Source organism: Callorhinus ursinus, unplaced genomic scaffold, assembly GCF_003265705.2.
Source record: "Callorhinus ursinus isolate GAN/ISIS: 27379988/994484 unplaced genomic scaffold, GSC_fseal_2.0 scaffold31, whole genome shotgun sequence".
Lineage (NCBI taxonomy): Eukaryota > Metazoa > Chordata > Mammalia > Carnivora > Otariidae > Callorhinus > Callorhinus ursinus.
In genome coordinates, this window is record NW_027397093.1 from 11,619,687 (window position 1) to 11,627,403 (window position 7,717).

At 43.8% G+C, this 7,717-nt stretch overlaps 1 long non-coding RNA gene across 1 annotated transcript; it reads right to left on the bottom strand.

The window, feature by feature from the left end:
* Positions 1 to 1,173: 1,173 nt before the first annotated feature.
* Positions 1,174 to 4,586, bottom strand: LOC112807686 (uncharacterized). The gene is made up of 3 exons (XR_003204143.2): positions 4,220 to 4,586; positions 2,045 to 2,414; positions 1,174 to 1,767 (listed from the first exon to the last, which is right to left on the bottom strand). It is a non-coding gene; the product is annotated as an uncharacterized lncRNA (long non-coding RNA).
* Between the last annotated feature and the right edge of the window lie 3,131 nt (positions 4,587 to 7,717).

A 7,717-nucleotide genomic window follows, 5' to 3' on the forward strand; every position in this document is an offset into this window, starting at 1 on the left:
CTTGGAGAAGTTGTCCTATCTTGGCAGGAAGATTGTATGCTCAAGATGGAGATTTTGTCTTCCTCTGCATTAATCTGCAGCTAATGCCAGTGAACATTATCCTTGTTTAATTACATTCACTAACCAACTGACACAACTTCCCCTGGGAAGGAGCTTATCTGACTCTGACTCATGCTTTACAGCATGTTGGATTTGAGGAAATGGATAATATACACCCCGCTGGCTTTGGAATTTTAAACAGAAACCCACATGCCGCCAAGTCTCCAGCTTACTCCCAAATATGGGAGAATGTGTGCCCCAGCCTCGATTGCAGGAGGCATGCTCAGTGTGACAAAAGGCAAAACCCACAGTTTGTGCTGAGTGCCAGGCCCAGGCATGGAGAGCCAGAGCAAGCATCCACTTAAAGGAAAAAGAATCACCCCAGAGAAGGGAGGGAGGATGCCACCTCTAAGGACTACGTCCCTTTTCTAGGGCTCTCTTGATGGTGACATAGTGAATGTCTTCTCAAATGTGAAATGAATCACCAGCACCAGGGACTAGAGAGGTGTGATTTCAGGGGGCCAACCTTTAGAGGTTTTTAAAGCAGTACTCACAGACACAGCATATCAGAACAGGAGATGAAATGATAGGAGTTTTGTGCTGAGCCGGTCAGGTCACCCTGTACCCACATCATGGCAAGAAACCCTCTGGTAGCCGGTATGCACTGGGATTCTCTAGAATCAGAGATGTTGCCAGAGTAGAGCTAACTGGGGCAATTGTTCTTCTGTCTGAGCTTAGGGTGCCAGGGGCAGTGGCCCAGAGCAGAAAGAGGTGGCTCCTCAGCTGGAGGCCAAAAAAGAAAGGCTCACAGTCCAATTCAACCCCTAACTCCAGCTCCATGGCTAAGCCCCTCCCCCCTTTGACCCGCACCCCCTAAGGTTCCACATGCCGTCTTACAAACTCTCTTCCCTTTCAGGGCTGTCCTTGTGTTTTTTTTTTTAATAAAAAAATCTTTATTATTTTTATTTTAAAAATGTGTTTGTTGAAAAATATCAAACAATAGAGAAATATAACAATAACTGCACCTGTTCATGGAGTATTTTCTTTGCATAAGACACCATATGAAAGCACTTAATGTGCATCATTTTACTCAGGTTTGTTATCATCCCCATTTACAGATAATAAGATGAAAGTTCATACAGGTGAAGTAAGTTGCCCAAAGTCACATAGACAGTACACAGCAAAGTTGAGATTTGAACCCAAGTGCTTGCTTTCCAAAGGCCATGTGTTTATTACACAGTCTGCCTTAAAGAGTACAAGAAAGAGGGAAATATCAACCTTAAGCCACCACTCAAAGATAACTACTGTATTATCTTTCCAGACCACTCTTTGCATAAATGTTTGTGGTGTTTATTTTAACCTGATTTTAGGACAATAAAATCTGGGGTTGACTGGGCTTCCAGGAAGAGGGAGAATGAGTCACCCATTGTAATTTATCCAGATTTCTCTTCCCCTTAAAAAGCTATAGCTCAGGGAATCTGCACTTGGCTGAGTCCTGAGCCCTCTGCTGGTCTCCAAGAGGCGTGGGTGTCTTGCTGGGAGCATCATGCCAAGCACACAGTAGGTACTCAATTATTTCTCACCACTGGCATTATCAGGGACAGGTTTTTCGGTGATCCTTGGCTTCCGCTCCAGTGTAGGTATTTAAGAGCTATGAGTTCCTTCCTTCTCCAGATGGCGCTGGTGTTGGTGTTGGAGCCAAATAAAGAACCAACTGCCCAAGTGAGCCTAGAAATGCAGACATGTTAACACTCTGGAGAGCAAAACTGATGTCACTACTGCTGTCCTGGGACTGCCCTTTAAAACCCTTGCTGAAGGTGCCTGGGTAGCTCAGTTGGTTAAGCACCTGACTCTTGATTTCGGCTCAGGTCATGGTATCAGGGTTGTGAGGTCAAGCCCCACTTTGGGCTCGGCGCAGGGCACGGAGCTTGCTTGAGATTCTCTCTCTCCCTCTCCCTTTGCCCCTTTCCCCGTCTCCCTCAAACAAACAAACAAACAAACAAACCTCTTACTGAATTTGTAATCCTGGTCTTTCCCATGGCTGCTGATGAAAAGAAGAGCTTCAGGAGTCGAGATAGTCACAGGCAAGGCTGAATGTGTGTGTTGTGGTAGTGAGGGAACAGAGTGGGATCTAGATTCAGTGACACTTCTAGAGCTTATAGGAGCTCCTGTCATCAGATCTCACCTGACTTCAGGGGGCTGGAGAATCACCCACAGGCAATGAAGGGACTGACTCCAAGAGGCAGTGAATTACCCTGCTTGGTCATGAGATCTTAGCTGAACAAGCAGAGTGAATGAAGGCAGCATGACAGAAGCTGATCAGGGACACAGGAAACCTGTCTTTCCTTCTCACTTCTCACTAACCAGCACCTTCCCTGCAATGCATACAACCACACATATTCTCTTAAAAAGAAAACCAAAAGCATTAAGTAGTAAATTATATGTTACATATATTTTACCATGATTAAAAAGAAGATACCAACCCAGGTTAAATATTCTCTCTCCTTATTCCTATGTCTATGTATTCCCCAGGGTTTTTTTCCCCCCCAAGCACTGTAATCCACATTATTGCATTTGAATCCCCTCAATTTGTGATATAATGAGAGTAGTTATCACTAGTTTCCTAAACCAAGATTACCAATTTTTTTCTTTCTGCTAACTTTTTGTGGAAGTATAACATATACAGAAAAGTACACAAATCATAACAATACAGCTCTATAAATTTTCAAACAGCAAACACCTTCATATAACCAAAACCTAAATGAAGAAAGAGAATGTCACTAGCATACCAGAAGCCCTCCCTTGACCCCTTCCTGTCACTAGTCTCTCAAGGGTAATTCCTATTTGTGAATTAAAAGCATAGATTAATTTTTTCCTGTTTTTGAACTTGACATAAATGGAATTATAAATATGTATCCCTTTCTGTCTTCTTCCACTTAACATTATATATGTGATATTCACCCTAACTATAGTATGTAGTTATAGACTATTTTTTCCCGTTGCTGTGTAAGACTCCATTATATGAATTCACCATGATTTATTTATCCCTTCTATTTTTGGTGGACATTTGAATTGTTTATGGCTTTTAGCTATTATAAATAATGGCACTATGAGCATTCTTGTACATATCTTTTAGTGAACATATGTTTTTCTAGAAATGTGACTGCTTATCGTAAGGTATGCATATGTTTGACTTCGACAGATATTATCAGATATTTTTCCAAGGTGGTTCTAATCAATTTACACTCCCACTAGCAATGTGTGAGAGTTCCAGTTGCTCCATATCCTCACCAACATGTAGTATTGTCAGTCTTTTTTATTTTAGCCATTCTGGTGTGATGTGTAGGGGTATCCTATTGTGCTTTTAATTTGCATTGTCCTGTTGATTAGTGAATTGAGTATTTATTAGCCATTTGGATATTCTAGGGACTTCTTAAAGTTTTGTTTTTCCCGGTTACTAAAGCAATACCTGCTAATTGAAGAAGGTTTGGCAAATACAGAAAGGAATCATGATGGCTTTGTACTATGTCAACTTAGCTAACCTAGAACTATGTTTTTCAGAATTTTTTTTTCCTTGTCTGGTTCTGGGCTAGAGTTGGCCACAAGAAAATTTGCATAAAACTTGAAGGGTAGACGTGAAGCAGTCATGTTTATGCTCAGAATGTCTGTATAGAGGCAGGCACTATTGTAACTCACACACATTGTCTTACATCTGCTGGCCCACCTTGTTGGCATGGGAGGGCAGTTGGACCCACACTTCCCACCAGATCTCATCCTTCAGCTTGTTCAACTCTTGGGTCAAATATGTGTTTAGCTCCATGCCAAAGGACCCAGCTCCTTTGCAAGTCCCTGACGTCACTGAAGGTGGAGGTTGTGAAGGCAGTGAGAGACTGATGCAGGATCCACGTCACCTTGTGGGTGTCACATTTTTCTTGCAATTTCCAGTTTGCCCTCACTCCCCCATATTTCATGTCTCTTTATTCTTCCTGACTACCTACCCTCCTGATTTCAGGTCCAGCACCAAAAACATAAGCAGCAAGAGCACACAAGCTGTTTAACCAGCTCCCACAATCACATTACATCAAATCCCTATAATAAACCCCTAACTCTGTGTCATTCTTAGAGGTTCTGCATCTCTAATTAACCCTTGATATAGGTGTTGAGAAGAAACCAACTTTACCTGTAATTGCACACCCAGAGTGGACCATGGTCAACATCTCAGTGTGTATTTTTCCTGCCTGGAGTATTTTCATTGAAGAGAATGAGCTCTGGAAAGGTTAGGGGCTGCTCGTTGCTCAACTGGCAAGGTGGCAGAGCCGAGCAGTCAGAGAGCTGGTTTCATCCCTGCCAAGGTGGTGTTGCTTCCACTGTGTCTCAGAATCCCTGCGTGACCCTGTGCTCCTCCAGCTTTCCTGGAGCCCTCTAGCTCTGAGCACGAGCTCTGTGCCTGGGAGAGCAGCTTTTGAACACATCTTCCTGGGCTTTGCAGCCACCTGCTCTTACAGCTTCCCCATTTTGTTCTGACCAAATTATAGGAGTTCCACCTTTCTGTTCCTCTTCAGAAAAAGAACAGTGTTTTGAAAACTAGAGTCATGCTGTGTCATCTACATCCGGAGAACCCACTGAGACGTGACGGCCACCAGGGGGCCAGGAAAAGTCCTGAGGCCTCCCCTTCCCCACAAACCCAGCTATCGTGAAGTCATTTAGAGATGGAGTCCTTTGATTTAAGCATTATTGTCTCAAGAGTTCTCTTTTAAAATATAAGTGCTCCTGAGAGAGGCAACACATGAAATCCATAATTCTTCAGAATGAATTTCCCAGATGTCGTGGTAAGTGACATCGCATCATGATAGCTTTGGTAGAGAACAGGCTGGGCAGGAGACGGCCGGCGGAAGGCGAAGCCAACAACAAAGTGCCTACTGTGTAATTTGGCTAAGAGCCTCCTGGACGCTGAGTTTTACAAAAACAGGGGTCAATAGCGCCTTTCTGCTCAAACTTGAGACTTGGGCCTGGGCTCTGCTCCTCAGCTGGAGGGTAGACCCACTAGGACAGATTTGCTTCCCTTTAGAAGAACAGAACCAGAGGGAAGCATCCGGAGATGGAGTGCAACATAGAAACTCGTGACGATGAAAAGAAACTGGGGACACATACGTTCCCAGCGTGTCAATTCTGCCTGGCTGGTTTCTTGAAGAAGAACAAAAAGTGGATGTTGTAGTTAAGGTTTCTTGCTTTGCTTACTTTCCTCTTCCAACAGCCATCCCCCCTGTGGGCCTCATTCCTGGTTTGTTCCTATCACTGTCCCCCAGGTAGAGGGGACAGTTACCCCACAGGTTGGCTGCTGAGCTGGGAGCCCCAGGGAGGCAGGGAGGCCACAGCCTGAAGCACAGCAGTGCCCAGGGTAACATTATCCTTCCAGAGCTAACAAGGAACTGAGTGTTTAGAATAACTTCAAGAAAGTCGTGGGTGTTTCCTCTGTCAGAGAAACAAGAAACCACAGTGAGATAATGGATGGCTATATTCAGTCACAGATTATCAGCTGCCATTGCTACTTCCTGTTCAGAATTCGATGAAACTTCTTTCTAGTCACTGGAGCCTCATGGATTCTGCAAGTGACAGCATTTAGTGAGGTGGGGCTTGGGAGCACTGCTAACCAGAGGTGGAACTGGGGTTTTTGTGGAGGTGGGAGAGTGAGGTTTCAGGGGCCTGTTCCTGGTAGAGTAGGAGGTACATGAGGGACCAACAGTGAGAATAATTTTTGCCAAACTCCTGGTATTTTTCAGGCTTTTGGACTTAGAGCTTTTGTGCACTATCTCATTTGACTCTTGTTTTTTAAATACTTTATTTTTAAGTACTCTCAACACCCAACATGGGGTTCGAACTCACAACCCCAAGATCAAGAGCACATGCTCCACCAACTGAGCCAGCCAGGCACCCATCATTTGACTCTTAAAACAAGTGCTACACAAAAGACAAGTGTTGGTGAGGATGTGGAGAACCTGGAACCTTTGTACACTGTTGGCGGGAACGCAAAATGGTGTAGCCACTATGAAAAGCAGTGTGGAGGTTCTTCAAAATATTGCAAATAGAATTAACCCACAACTATATGGTCAACTAATCTTCAACAAAGCAGGAAAGAATATCCAATGGGAAGAAGACAGTCTCTTCAACAAATGGTGTTGGGGAAACTGGACAACATAAAAAAGAATGAAGCTGAACCACCTTCTTACACCAAACACAAAATTAAGTCAAAATGGATTAAAGACCTAAGTGTGAGCCCCAAAACCACAAAAATCCTAGAGGAGAACACCAGCAGGAACCTCTTAGGCATCGGCTGTAGCAACATCCTTCTAGATATGTCTCCTGAGGCAAAGGAAACAAAAGGAAAAATAAACTATTGGAACTTCATCACAATAAAAATCTTCTGCACAGCAAAGGAAACAATCAACAAAACTAAAAGGCAACCTACTGAATGGGAGAAGATATTTGCAAATGACATATCTGATAAAGGATTAGTATCCAAAATATATAAAGAACTTATCAAACTAAACACCCCAAAAATGAATAACCCAACTAAAAAAATGTGCAGAAGACATGAATAGACATTTGAAAAGATGCTCAACATCATTTGTCATCAGGGAAATGCAAAGCAAAACTTCAATGAGATAGCACCTCACACCTGTCAGAATGGCTAAAATTAACAACACAGGAAACAACAGATGTAGATAAGGATGTAGAGAAAGGGGAACCCTCTTACACTGTTGGTGGGAATGCAAACTGGTGCAGCCACTCTGGAAAACAGTATGGAGTTTCCTCAAAAAGTTAAAAAATAGAACTACCCTATGATCCAGCAATTGCACTACTAGGTATTTACCCAAAGAATACAAAAATATTAATTCAGAGAAAGACTGGGGCATCTGGGTGGCTCAGTTGGTTAAGCGTCCCACTCTTGATCTCAGCTCAGGTCTTGATCTCAGGGTCATGAGTTCAAGCCCCGTGTTTTAAAAAGGCGGGGGGAGATACAAGCACCCTGATGTTTATAGCAGCATTATCTACAATAGCCAAATTATGGGAACAGCCCAAGTGTCCATCAAGATAAAGATGTGGAGGGGCGCCTGGGTGGCTCAGTCAGTTAAGCGTCTGCCTTCTGCTCAGGTCATGATCTCAGAGTCCTGGGATCAAGCCTCACGTTGGGCTCCCTTAAAGCAGGGAACCTGCTTTTGCCTCTCCCTCTGCCTCTCCCCCATCTGGTGCTCTCAATCTCTCTCTCTCTTTCACTCCCTCTCTCTCTCAAATAAATAAATAAAGTCTTTTAGTATTTTTTTAAAAGATTTTTCTTATTTACTTGACACAGAGAGAGAGACAGTGAGAGCAAGAACACAAGCAGGGGGAGTGGGAGAGGGAGAAGCAGGCTTCCCGCCGAGCAGGGAGCCCGATGCCAGGCTCGATCCCAGGACCCTGGGATCATGACCTGAGCCGAAGGCAGACGCTTAACGACTGAGCCACCCAGGCGCCCCAACAAAGTCTTTTAAAAAAAGAAAAAAAGATGTCTCACACACACACACACACACACACACACACACACACACACACACACACAGGAATATTACTCAGCCATAAAAAAGAATGAAATCGGGCGCCTGGGTGGCTCAGTCGGTTAATCGTCTGCCTTCAGCTCAGG